This window comes from Medicago sativa, chromosome 5, assembly GCF_051527215.1.
Source record: "Medicago sativa cultivar Bolivia chromosome 5, Bolivia_mono, whole genome shotgun sequence".
NCBI lineage: Eukaryota > Viridiplantae > Streptophyta > Magnoliopsida > Fabales > Fabaceae > Medicago > Medicago sativa.
Window position 1 is genome coordinate 44,212,220 of NC_140753.1, and position 14,116 is coordinate 44,226,335.

The 14,116-nt window shown below is 35.8% G+C and overlaps 1 non-coding gene and 1 pseudogene across 1 annotated transcript; one reads left to right on the forward strand and one right to left on the reverse strand.

The window, feature by feature from the left end:
* Positions 1 to 2,801: 2,801 nt before the first annotated feature.
* LOC146922333 (two-component response regulator ARR14-like) lies at positions 2,802 to 5,591 on the reverse strand (annotated as a pseudogene).
* A 6,805-nt stretch (positions 5,592 to 12,396) lies between these two features.
* Positions 12,397 to 12,503, forward strand: LOC146922334 (small nucleolar RNA R71). Its single transcript, XR_015012958.1, has one exon. It is a non-coding gene; the product is annotated as a small nucleolar RNA R71 (small nucleolar RNA).
* The last annotated feature ends 1,613 nt before the right edge of the window (positions 12,504 to 14,116 follow it).

Genomic DNA, 14,116 nt, shown 5'->3' on the forward strand with positions numbered 1-14,116 from the left:
GATTGATAATACTTTGATATTTCATTTGATACTTATATGTTTCGGATGGAACTATTGATGTTTACAAATTGAATTGTACTTTTGGAATTATTTTTTGAAATTGTTATGACACAATTAAATGTACATAATATAAAGATATTAAAATCACAAAAGAATATTGTAAATAACATTTGTCACACATTATTATTTGTGACTGAATTTTATATAAACTAGTCTAAATACCCGGCGTTGCCCGGGTTAATTATTATAAGCAAATTTTTGTGTTCGGGAAAACATAAATATATTAGATTGAAATAATTTAAATTCATAAATAAAATTCATTAAACAACATAATATATTAATGGTTAAAATCCTTTAACCAACAAATATTGACTTTAGTTTCGCACCTAAATAAGCTATCAATACTTGGCTTATACTCGGTAGAAAATAATATTCATAGTCCGCATCATAAATAAAATAATATGTTAAAAGGTATAATACTTTGCCATAAAATAAAATTTTAAAGACGTATGAAAATAAAGAAGTGTGAGAATATTTGGTTTAAAGTTATTGGACTTCGGGAATATTAACATTAATTATTGTAAAAAAAATCTACGAAACAATAGATATATACAAACGATGACAAAACATGATAAGAATGAAAAGCAAGCAGAAATATTAGGGATTACCGCATTTTAGAGGCAATTTGTTAGGTTAAATTGATGCGCCGCATTTTAGATGGAATTTGTTAGGTTAAATCGTCGCTAACCTAATACAACATTTTAGAGGGAAATTATTAGGTTAAGTCTTTGCGGTACCTAATAAAATTTTAAAAAAGGCAAGAGGATAGAATGAAATTGGTGCGATGCATTTTTTTAGATGAAATTTGTTAGGTTAAATAATTGCAAACCTAATAAAGCAAATGAGCGAGAAAAAATTAGGTTAAATTCTTGCGTACGTAACAAACTTGGAATTTTGTCGCAATGTTGGGACATAAATAAATATAAGGATAAAACAATTAATTACATTACGTCCCAGCATTTCGTCTCAAACTTGCGACGATGTCCCGGATTTCAACTTCCAAAATTGGAATTCCTCTTCCAATTTCGTCCTTGATGACGAAAATTTACACTATCCCACCTTAACATCAGCCACGTTATAACCTTGAAATGTCCTCTATATGTGTGTGTGTGATGATGTATACCTTGAATGTCTGTTTAGAATTTCTTCAATCTTATAGCAAGGTACAATCACATGACGACTAGAGTGTGGCAAATGCCTTGACCAACCCTACTTAAATGCCTTTGAATGTATAAGAAATGTATAATTTTAATAAACACGACTGTATATTTTAATAAGTGGCCTTACATGAAATTTAAGAGCCTGATGTCACTCATAAACTTCTTTAAGATATATCGTTATGTTGTTTGATTATTTTTCTGTCCTAATATTTTTAAGCACATGAAAAATAACATCATCCATCTTTTTTGCTGTGAATTGAACAATTTAGGTTTCTCAAATTATTATATACAAAAATGACTCATTGCTTTTATTATAGTACATATAACTTAATTGTTTTCAATTGGCGCATCTTGTACCAGTGTCCAGTACTTGCTTGGTAGCGGCTCATGCAGTGGCGGAGCAAGGATTTTTATAAGGCTTAAATATGATAATCGTCCCGTAATTTGGTTCAGTTTTGATTTTCGTCTTTGTAAAAAAAAAAATTGAAATACATCCCCGTAAATAATTTTTTTTTGAAAAAGGTCCCCGGCCCCACTTCATGTCCGACTTGGCATGGTTTTGGCCACGTGGCGATTCTTGCCGACCGTGCAACTTTTGCCACGTGGCGCCGACATGGATCTACGTAATTAAAAAATTTAAAATTATGAAAATTATTTTTTTAAATTTACAAAATCTGAAAATAAATTTAAAAATCATAAAAAATTTCCGAAAAAATTCTAAAAATACTTTTCCGAAAAATAAAATCTGAAAATTAAAATTTTCGAAAACTTAATTTTTTGACAAAAAACTGTTAAAATTAAAAAATTTGAAAAAAAATGTGAAAATTAAATTTTCGAAAAATAGTTTTTTTTTTTAATTTGAAAATTATATATTAAATTTTTTTCGAAAATAATGACAATTATATTTTCAAAAGTTATAAATTTATAATTTTCAAAAATAAATTATAAATTTTAAAAAATTCTAATTTCTTGTTCCTTTACGAAAATTTGAATTTTAAAAAAAAAATCATTTTTTTCAGAATATATAATATTCAAAAAAATTAATTTTATTTTGAAAATTATACTAAAAAAAATTCATAAAAGTATTTTTATATTTTAAAATTGATTTTCAGAGCAAACAGATTAGGGATGATACTTGTATTAGTGTGAAAATAAATAAATATCCATTTCAGATAAGTAGATTAGATTGTATGATTAATACGCAAACACAACACGGTAACATGTATGATATTACAACATGGAAGCTTAGCTGAGCATGATCTCTAAACAGTGTATAGAGTAAACCGAAAAATGGTTTAGAAAACAAAATCACTAAAGCTCATTTTTTATATGATTTCACAAGTCATTAACTAAGTTCTCAAGTTTTAGGCATGTGAATGAAAAATTGTGATCATCATCAATCAAGGAAATAGCCTACTATTTTCATAGCCTACTATTTTCATAGAAAGAAAAGAGGTAACTCAGAATCTATATAAACTTCACCTCTATAAAAGCATTGAATTCAACCAATCACTTTTTTGAATAAATTTCCAATTCCAAGCCAATCACAGTTGACCATTATGGAAGGAAAATTTGGCATGGCTAGAAGAGATGGTTCAGGACGAGAGCTTGGTATTCGAATTGTATCATACAGTCCTCTCGGTCATGGTTATTTTGGTGGAAAAAGAGTTCTGGAAAATGTACCGGTAGTTGGTTCCCTGACTTCACTTCCTTGCTTCCAAGCTGAGAGACGGGGCAAGAACAAAAACATACATGATCGAATTGAAAGTCTTGGCAAGAAACATGAGTGCACTGCTGGTTAGTTAAAATTAGCATGGATACTCCAACAAGGCCAGGATGTTTGGGCCTATTCCTGCAACAAAACCTTGGTGTCTTAGCACAGAAACTAGGACCTGCGAGAAATTCCTGCGGTGGTTTCCATCGATGATGTTGCAGGTTGTAGACACTACAATACAATGAATTGGATCATTTATCGTGGATCTGGATGTTTGATAACACACCTGAAAAAGTTAAAGGGTCTCAACCTCAGTATGGATTACATTGCTAACAATAATCTGGTTGGCTAAATAACAATTATGACGTGGCTGATGAACAAATCAAGACTAGTTGTTTACATTTGTTTTGCTGTTTTGATTCAATAAATAAATAAATAAATAAAACATGAACTCCATTATCAATTTTAATCATACACATAAATGGATGTGGGCAAGCCCTTATGCAAAGAACATAAACAGATGTGACCAAGCCCTTATGCAAAGTAACCAGAAAGCTGCTAGGTGATACCTCTAATCAGATATTTCCAATGTTCGTAGCAGGTAAAACACCGCCGATAGCACCACTGCCTAAGAAAGTAGTTTGAAATCGCCTAGAAAGACTAGATGACATGAATAAGATGACACCAGTAAAACAGTGGCATAGTTCTCTTTTGTTATTTTCTGATTGAGGTAACAACTACTCCTTAATTGGCACCTCACTATGCCAGATATTGTACAAAATGGAGTTTCTTTTATCTATGATTGGCTATCTCGAGACTATACATTGCCATTGTAGCTGATGCTACTTGTGACAAATCTTGTTCTTTTGTTATTTTCTTTCCCCTTCTTTGCAGCATTCATTGAAATGTAGCGTCGTAACACGTTGGTCTCAAAACAAACCAAAACATACCAAAATTGAATAGAAATTCCATTTTTCAACTTTTGTTTTACAGGAGAATTCAGTGAAGCAGAATCACTCAACAATCAATTAAGTATAATCTGTAGAATAGAAGAAACCTTAAAAGGAATGTAATCAAATAATGATATCATTAATTCAATCTGAACAAAAATACAAAGGTTAACTAATATACTAATTTACCAGAGTTCATTAAGGCAAGGTAAAACTAATTATAAAAATACAAAGCTAACTATTCTTTGATTAGCCATTTTGGAAAACAACATATGCTAAAAAATGCATAAGAACTAAGGTAGGCCATGATGTTGCCTTTTCTTCCTCCATCACCTTCTTCTAGCCGAAATAATCAACTGATGAATTAATCACGACACAATCTGGGAACAAGTTGGGTATGTCAGAAAAAAAGTTGCGAATATTGTCGGATTTGCCAATTTCCATCCAATTTTGTTTTGCATCATCTTGTACCCGCGGCAAACTTTCGTGTTGGTCAATCCACTCATCTTGAACGTCATCATGTTGGTTCCGGTCAATCTGATGAGCTTGAAAGTCATCACTCAGCTTTGATTTTTCTTCCCACATTTTTTCTCATCAATCGATCTCTTCAAATAGTTTCTATATTTCTGCAAATTACCACATAACAATTACAATTTTAATAAACTCCATAAATTTAAATTTAAATTTAAAATCACACAAAACATGTGGTATATTATCAATAATTTTCTTAGATTCTATTAAAAAACAAACCTGTAAATGACTAGCAACATGTCCTACACTCAAACCATGAACATCCATCTTTTTGAGAATCATTTTAGGTTTTGCCTCTGAAAAATAAGTGAGAGAAAAATGCATATTAGTCCAGTTGTTAAATAATACAAACAAAGCAAAGAAAAGAATTAGGAAAGAACCATACTATCAAGGCCAAGTTGATTGACAGCCCATAAAAATCGTTGATGCAGTTCCGGTGACCATGACAAACGGGGCTTCTTCACATTTGTTTCTTTTGTGACATTATCATCTTCTCTTTCCCGTTTTCTATGACCCTGAACATCCAAGCTTCCAATATTTTCAAGTTTTTTATTTTCCCTCAAACCTTTTCTTCTTACAACATGCTGCCACATTATCTTGAATTGTTCCTCATACAACGGCTTGGTCCAATATTCGCAAGCCCCATATATGATAGACTTTGTAACAGAATCTAAAGTGGGATATTCAGTAGACATCACTAGAAAAAAGAAATATCAATGTCAGTCACACTGACACTTCATAAGTATAAATATATATTTAAATGAATGTAACTAGTGACTTTTAGTATAAAGTTGAAGAAATACTTACTAATAACAGGAATATTGAGTTGTACGGTAGCATGTTGAACAAAGTCATAGGCATCCATGTTTGGCATATGAGCATCAATTAACATTACATCAAAACAGTCCTTTCTTTCCAACAAGTTCAAAGCATCAGAAGCTGTATTGCATTTGGTAACTGAAATAAACAAACGTAAAAATATGTAAAATCAAGAATTTTTAGAAAAAGATGAAAACACTAGAATTGATGAATAAGGTGTAATTTACCAAGTAACTAACCTTGATAATGGCATCGATTACACATCTCCTCAATGGTGTTAAGGAAAGTGGTGTCATGATCAATTGCAATAACGTTGAGACCATCAGGGAATGATGGGTTGTCAATGGAAAGGGCCATTACGATTTGCAGTTAGAAGAGTGGAAGCACAAACTAATAACAGTTTATGTGTGAAACACAAGAAGAAACAACCAACCCAACAAAAATTCTTCAACAAGAAAGAAAGTGATTCTGATGAAATTAGGGTTTTGTGGCTGCAACAATGAGTGAGTGAACGCAAGTGATCCATGAAGAGAAGTAAACACATTTATTTATAGGTTTAGGGTTTTGTGATTGCAACGGTCATATAATAAACCGACCTTGTTGATCAAGGAAGTTTCCTAACACGCGCGAGACAGCGGGAATAGGTTTTAGGGTTTTCAGTGAATACACCACACATTGTTTCCTTAATTTTGACATCTGTATTTGTAGGGAACTTACACATTCAGGGTTTTGAGTGAACCCACAGTTGTCTCATTGTTTCCTTAATTTTGACATCTGTATTTGTATTTGTAGGGAACTTACACATTCGGTGTCAAATTATTTAATTACTTTCATTTTATTTATTTTGACTGGTAATTACACATAATTTTTTTGGTAATTTATTAATTCCATGATTTTTTTTAATATCGGTTTATTAATGATTTAATAAACTATTTCAACTGTTAATTTTACTAAAAATTATAAATTTAATGTTAAATTATCCGCTATCACTAATTTATTTATTATTCTCTACAAGTTATTATCATATATTATTCACTATTTTTATCATAGTCTTATTTGTTATATTAGTTGTTGATATAATTTTTCTTGTTAGAGAACTTTAACCTAGCCGACCTTTGGGTCGTTGGGTGATAGGGCCAAACCGCAAGTGTACGGCCTATCGAAGTAATAGTAGTAAGTAGAGTTATCGTTCCGCTAGGGAGTTGTTCAACTTAATTAACTTTTAATGAATGATTAGAGGAGAGAAAGTTGATAAGAAAGAGTTTGATTGCTGAAGGTAAAAACAATAAAAATAAAGGGCCTTGGGATCATTGGTTCATCTTAACAACTAATCCTTCACTAGACAAAACCTAAACATCTAATTTCATGATTTACACACTAATTTCTAAAGACCGGTTTCCCTTAGCCCCTCACCTTTCCGATGAAAGTCCGGTGAGAGTTTACTTCTAGCAACCAAGCCTATTTCGCCGACATGATTACTAGAAGATGCATAGAGGATTGAAACTACTCTTTGTCTCAATAATTGCAAAGACTATTTCACCGTTTTGCAATTATTGTCTAGATTCACTTGTTCCAACATCAAGACTCCGCTCTCGCTTTATGAATTGATGTTTGGGATGATGGATTAACGATTATCAAACCCTCCGCTTTCGCTTCCACAGTTTGATAATTGTTAATCCACGTTAAGACGGTGAATCTAGATTAGAAATTAGGGTTACATAGAAATTAGGGTTTAGACATGTTTTGTTTAGGATTGAGTTATTAGACTCCCCAATAATCCTAAGACTAAGAAGTCTACTCACTCATGTTCATCGTAGACATGGAGGAAGAAGAGAGAAATACGGTAAAATAAATTGCAAAGAAAGAAAAAGGGAAAATAAAGACTTTTATTAAAATAGCAATTGAAATAAACAAAGTAAAGCATGATTGTTTATGGTGGAGAGCTACTCTATTTATAGCTTTACATTCGACTTAGAAACTAAGCAACTAAAGGGATAAAACAAGAAAGCCGCAACGGGGTAACTTGGGCCCGAAGAAAAGCAACAAAACAAGATCCCGGGGACGGGCATGGCCGTGCCACATGTTGGCACGGGCCGTGCCAAGCTTCTGAGTTTGGGGGAATATATTTTTGCCCCGTATCTTCGTATTCTTGCGCTGTATTTGTTCTAGGTCCTCTTTCTTTTGCTCCAAGGCACCTTCCACCATATATTTATTCCTAAAATAAAATAAAAGACAATTTGAAGTAAAATATTCTAAACTAAAATAAAATGCAATAAAATAGAATCAAATCTAAAATAAAACTAAACTAAATAAGGCAATAAATAATACTATCTATGACTCATCAAACTCCCCCACACTTGAATCTTTGCTTGTCCTCGAAGCAAAAGGCAAAGAAACATAGCGGCAACAAAAGATTTGATTATGGCAATATTAAGAACAAATGTCTCAAAAGAAAGGCTTTGCTTCAAGTACACTAATTACAACTTCAAACACTTCTCATGAACCTATTCTACCCAACATCAAGTCTCAAGTGAGTGTGTGTGTGCGGTCCAACCCTTTTCTTGCTCCTGTATAAGACAGATATTATGAGGAATAGGTTCTATCCTTAGTGCTAAAGTAACCGAGAAAAGTCCTTTCTTCATTTCATATAAGAGTGATGGGAATTAAAGTTAAGATTGAATTAATTTAACAATTAAGCACAAGGGGCTGCAGATGCTTAGGGGCTATCTATCCTCGTAGGAAGTCTTCTCGGATGTAATTGTCCTTTCCCCCTAGATTCAAAATCACCCTAAGCAGTGCTGCAAATTTATTATTTGTTTCATCTCCGCGTAGGAAGTCTTTTTGGATGTAATTGTCCTTTCCCCCTAGCATTGATGAATTTGTTTCACTTTAAGTTCAAATTAAGGAGTCACCACCACAATTAGGAAGTTAGGATGTAATTGTCCTTTCCCCCACATGTTGGTGCCATTCTCCCTGCCCCATTTAACATTAACAAATTAAAGAGAATATAACAATTAAGAACAATTTGGTTAATTTTCCCACACAAACTTATACTACTTTTACTCTTAAGACTTTAAAGGGTCTAAGTTAACACTAAAGATAGAACGTGTTCCTTAAAATACCTATTCATACATTTACTCAAGGATTGCAACCGGGTGCTTTTCTCATTGGAGAATTTTCACAATAAAACATGATATGGGTATAGCAAGAACATAAGAAACACAAGAAACTACTTTCATGTACAAGAAGCAACCTAAGGAAGAGACAAAACAAAAATTTCATGCCATATTTACATTAAAAACAAGCTACTAGTCATGCCTCTTGCTATAAAAACAAAACAAAAGAATAAAGTTCAAGGGAGTTTGGGAACACTACGACTCTAGACACTTTATTAGCCCCCCCCCCCCCCCACACTTAGGGGAAGCATTGTCCTCAATGATTCAAAGAAAAAGAAATTAAAATAGAAGAAGAAGAGGATGGAGTAGAAGAAGAGTAGTAGGAAGAGTGAAGAGAGAAAGGAGAAGAGGAAGAGGAAAGGGAAGAGAGGAAGAGGAAAGCTCACATGTTCTCATTGAGGTCCATAAGGAGGACCTTGGAGATTGAATTGGTGCATCATCCTTCGGAGCATTTCATTGTTTTCTTCCGACAAGCGGTTGCCCCTTTGGGCATCATTTCTTAGACCCAAAAGTTCTACACCTTGCCTTTGTTGCTCGGTGCTTATCCTCTCTATCTCGGTTCGCATCCATGCCCATCTTTCATCATCATTGAGCTCTTCGGCATCATGGTCATGGTGTTCCTCCTCGGGGTGCAAGTTAGCACCTTCTCTGCGTCATGTTGCTCATGTACCTGTTCATTATCAACATACAACCAATTCTCCTCCACCTCGGTGTTAGTCCGAGATGGGTTAGGAAGCAAAAATAGAATAGGCACATTGAGCTTAAGGGCATATTGCATGGGTGGATGATGTGTAATGAATTTCATAGAGATTAATGTCTCTATGTTAAGCCTATTATTGCCCTGAATTTCATTTATCCCTTCCTCCTCACTCACTCCAAACTTCCTAGCAATGAACGTGATAACACCCCCCACCACTATGTCGGCTACAAGATTAGGCTTAGTTCCTATTGATGCGAGGTAGTCAAGTATGTAAAAACAAGTATTCACGGGATTATTAGTAAGCATAGCCCAAAGCATAAAGATTTCATCCGTCCTACATGTTCCTACTTCTTTCCTACCCCAAATGGTACAAGCCATTACTCTGAAGGTACCTAAGAAGCGGGTTGTGTATGTTACTAGCCTTGTTGGATCGTGGAACATATTGGTTTCTGCCGGTGATGCGTGTCCAAAAGCTAAAGGGGTTATAGTCGTCCGGCTTTAGAGCTTGATTCCAAGAGTCATGGATGAACCCCGCATTTGCGAAGCCCATTTCATTGCAAAAGTTTTCAAGGGACATCTCGTAATCAATATTCAAAAGCCGGAAGGAGACTCTATGATCGGGGTCATCTAAATTCAACTTATCTTTCGTGAATTGGATAGAACTTAAAAACTCATAAGTAAAATTTTCATACCCCCTCATAGGACTAAGCGGCTCACCCCATCCTAATCTATTCAAGAATTCAAAAGCATTGTCCCTAATCCCTAAAGTAGTCATAGTATGAGGATGAGGGTACCTACAAGGATGCAAAGGTTTAGAGATAAGGATTTTATACCTTTCTTTTTGGTTGTTATCCTTGAAGGTGATGCCATGATTCTTTGCCGGTGCTCTTTTCTTTGACGGTGGTCCTCCGGAAGATGTTGCCGGTTCCTTGCCACTCCTTCGTGAAGCCATTAGACCTTTGACCTTGGTTTGACTTTGGGGTTTTGGTGAAGGTTAGGGTTTTGATGAGAATTTGAGTAGAAAGGGTTGGTTTTGGATTGGGGTTGATGTTTAAGTGAAGTTTATGGTTTTAGATGTGGAGATTGGTGAAGGTTTGGTGGTTTTTGGGTTAGGGTTAATGGAGATAAGGGTTTGGTGAATTATGTGTTTGAGTGGGTGAAAGATGTTTTTGATGGGAGGGTTTTGTTTTGGATGAGATTTGTGATTGATTGGTGAAAGAATTGAGTGATTTGGTTGGTTTTTGATGAAGTTATGAAGGTTTGGAGTTTAAGAGTTATGGAGGTTTAGAGAGAGGGTTAGAAGATGAAAGAAGTTTGTGGTTTGAGAATGAATGGAGAAGAAGAAGAAAAATTGGTATATAGGATGCTAGAAGTCGGGCACGGCCGTGCCACCCTTTGGCACCGGCCGTGCCAACATTCCGACCTTGGACTTCAACTTTTGTTCACAAACCATGGCACGGCCGTGCTATCCTCGGCACGGGCCGTGCCGGCCTTCGGACTCTGGGGGCTTCAAAAATTTCGCTTTTCCGAATCAACTTGGACAATTACCTACAAAAACACTTAAAACAAAGAAAAACAAAACAAAAGCGGTAAAATGCGTGGGTTGCCTCCCACGAAGCGCTCTTTTAATGTCATTAGCTTGACGGTTAGAAAGAGTCCTTAGAATGGATCAAAGATATCATATTGTGTAGATGACGCTATAAAACGTTCTTTCACAACATGATCGTTAAGCATGCAACAAGAGTAAAGAGCGGGACCTTTCATAACGTTTTCCAACTCAAATCCTACCATCTTATCACTCACTTGAAAGACTATCCTACCAAGTTTAACATCAATGAGAGCTCCCTGCAGTTGCGAGGAAAGGTCTACCTAGGATTATAGGGACGTCATCGTCCTCTTCAATGTCAACGACTACAAAATCGATGGGGATGTATATCCCTTCTATTTTAACGGGTATGTCCTCGACAAATCCTACAAGTTTCATGGTAGAGCGATCAGCAATTTTCAATTCCATCTCGGTAGGTTTCAACTCTCCTATCCCTATCCTTTTAAGAAGAGACAAAGGCAGCAAACTAACACTAGCTCCTAAGTCACATAAGGCTTTGTTTATGGTTTCATTCCCAATTTCACATGGTATGGCAAAGCTACCTGGATCTCTAAGCTTAGGGGTGCTTCTTGGATGATTGCACTAGTTTCCTTAGCCAAGGCTATTGTCTCATTATGCTCTATAGCCCTTTTCTTTGAAAAAATTTCCTTTAAAAACTTGGCATATAGAGGCATCCTAGACAAAGCTTCAGCAAAGGGAAGTTTAATGCAAATTTTCCTAAGTATGTTAACAAATTTTTCAAACTTACCCTCTAGTTTAAGCTTTTCAGGATTTAAGGGGGATGGAGTTTTGTTTTCTTCAAGTGGTTTTGCTTCTTCTATCACAACTTTATCACCTAAGGGCTTGACATTTTCTTTCCCAATGTTTTTAACCTTAGCGAAGTTTCGCCTAACTTACTACCCCCAAAAGATATGACATTAACTTGGGCTTTGGGGTTGGCTTCGGTTTGACCGGGAAAGACTCCGGTGTTTGGGAAGAGGTAGCCACTTGTTGGGCTATTTGAGCGATTTGAGTTTCAAGCATTTTAGAGTGAGTAGCAATAGAATCAACCTTGGTATTGAGCTTGGAAAGAGAATCATTCAGAAATCCGGTTTGGTTTTTAAGTTCTTGAAGTTGTTTGTTTTGGTTGGCAATAGAATTTTCCAACAAAATTTCCAAATTGGACTTCGAGTGAATCTTTGGTTGTTTGCATAACCGGGTGGTGCTACTTGTCCATAGGGATTTTGGTTTTTATAAAAATTTTGATTTTGTCTCATCCCTTGGTTGTATTGAGCAAAATTCATTTGCTCAACACCGTTAATAGCACTACCTAGTTGGCAATCAACACCAAGGCATGACCAGTTATACCACATATTTCACAAGAAGGAGTAGAAGCGAGAATTGATAGCACTAACATTGAGTTTTTCGAGTTTTTCAAGTTTTTCGGTTAGTGTATCAATTTTAGAAGCAAGGTGGTCATAGTTAGAGACTTCGTGTATACCGCCTCCCTTTTGGAGGGTGAAGAACTAGTGATGGCTCTCTCGTCGGTCCACTTGTAGTGATTTTGAGCCATGTCTTCGATCAAGGCATACGCCTCCGTGTAATTCTTGTTCATAAGTGCTCCACCCGCATGCATCAACGTACATCTTAGTGGTATAAGACAAGCCATTATAAAAAGTGTGGACTATAAGCCACTTCTCTAGGCCATGGTGGGGACAAAGTCTTAGCATTTCTTTGAAACGCTCCCACGCCTCATAGAGAGATTCCCCATCTTTTTGGTTGAACCGCATGATTTGGTCTCTAAGTTTAGCGGTTTTAGATGGTGGAAAGAAACGGGCAAGGAATGCTTGCCTCATCGATCCCATGAAGTAATGGAACCGACTTCGAGGGAATGGAACCAAGCGCTAGCTCTATCCCTTAAGGAAAAGGGAAAGAGATGAAGTCTTACGGCCTCTTGGTTCTCCTTCATGGTTCCACTAATTCGTAGGAAAACGAGAGATGTGAAGATTGGGATCCTCGGTGGGGGATCCCGAGAATTGGTTTTGCCGCACCAAGTTAAGTAGGGCAGGCTTAATTTCAAAATTGTCATCCTCAACCGTTGGGTACACAATAACAGCTTGTGGCTCGGCCGTAGACGGCGTTGCATACTCTTTGAGAGTGCGATTGGCCATGGCGGTGTTATTTTGTGCGTCTCTCCTTCGTCTATGCAAATACCTTTCGATCTCGTTGATTATTACAACTTGATTTACGGTTTTTCGCATAAGAATTTGAGAACCCAAGAAGTTAGTGATAACGAGAAAAATAAAAATAAAAATAAAAACAGAAAAAGAAAGAGAAGAAGAGAGAATTCTAATCACTAAGAAAAAGCTAATTAAATTAGTTAGCTCCCCGGCAACGGCGCCAAAAACTTGATAGGGCCAAACCGCAAGTGTACGGCCTATCGAAGTAATAGTAGTAAGTAGAGTTATCGTTCCGCTAGGGAGTTGTTCAACTTAATTAACTTTTAATGAATGATTAGAGGAGAGAAAGTTGATAAGAAAGAGTTTGATTGCTGAAGGTAAAAACAATAAAAATAAAGGGCCTTGGGATCATTGGTTCATCTTAACAACTAATCCTTCACTAGACAAAACCTAAACATCTAATTTCATGATTTACACACTAATTTCTAAAGACCGGTTTCCCTTAGCCCCTCACCTTTCCGATGAAAGTCCGGTGAGAGTTTACTTCTAGCAACCAAGCCTATTTCGCCGACATGATTACTAGAAGATGCATAGAGGATTGAAACTACTCTTTGTCTCAATAATTGCAAAGACTATTTCACTGTTTTGCAATTATTGTCTAGATTCACTTGTTCCAACATCAAGACTCCGCTCTCGCTTTATGAATTGATGTTTGGGATGATGGATTAACGATTATCAAACCCTCCGCTTTCGCTTCCACGGTTTGATAATTGTTAATCCACGTTAAGACGGTGAATCTAGATTAGAAATTAGGGTTACATAAATTAGGGTTTAGACATGTTTTGTTTAGGATTGAGTCATTAGACTCCCCAATAATCCTAAGACTAAGAAGTCTACTCACTCATGTTCATCGTAGACATGGAGGAAGAAGAGAGAAATACGGTAAAATAAATTGCAAAGAAAGAAAAAGGGAAAATAAAGACTTTTATTAAAATAGCAATTGAAATAAACAAAGTAAAGCATGATTGTTTATGGTGGAGAGCTACTCTATTTATAGCTTTACATTCGACTTAGAAACTAAGCAACTAAAGGGATAAAACAAGAAAGCCGCAACAGGGTAACTTGGGCCCGAAGAAAAGCAGCAAAATAGGATCCTTGGGACGGGCACGGCCGTGCCACATGTTGGCACGGGCCGTGCCAAGCTTCGAGTTTGGGGGAATATATTTTTGCCCCGTATCTTC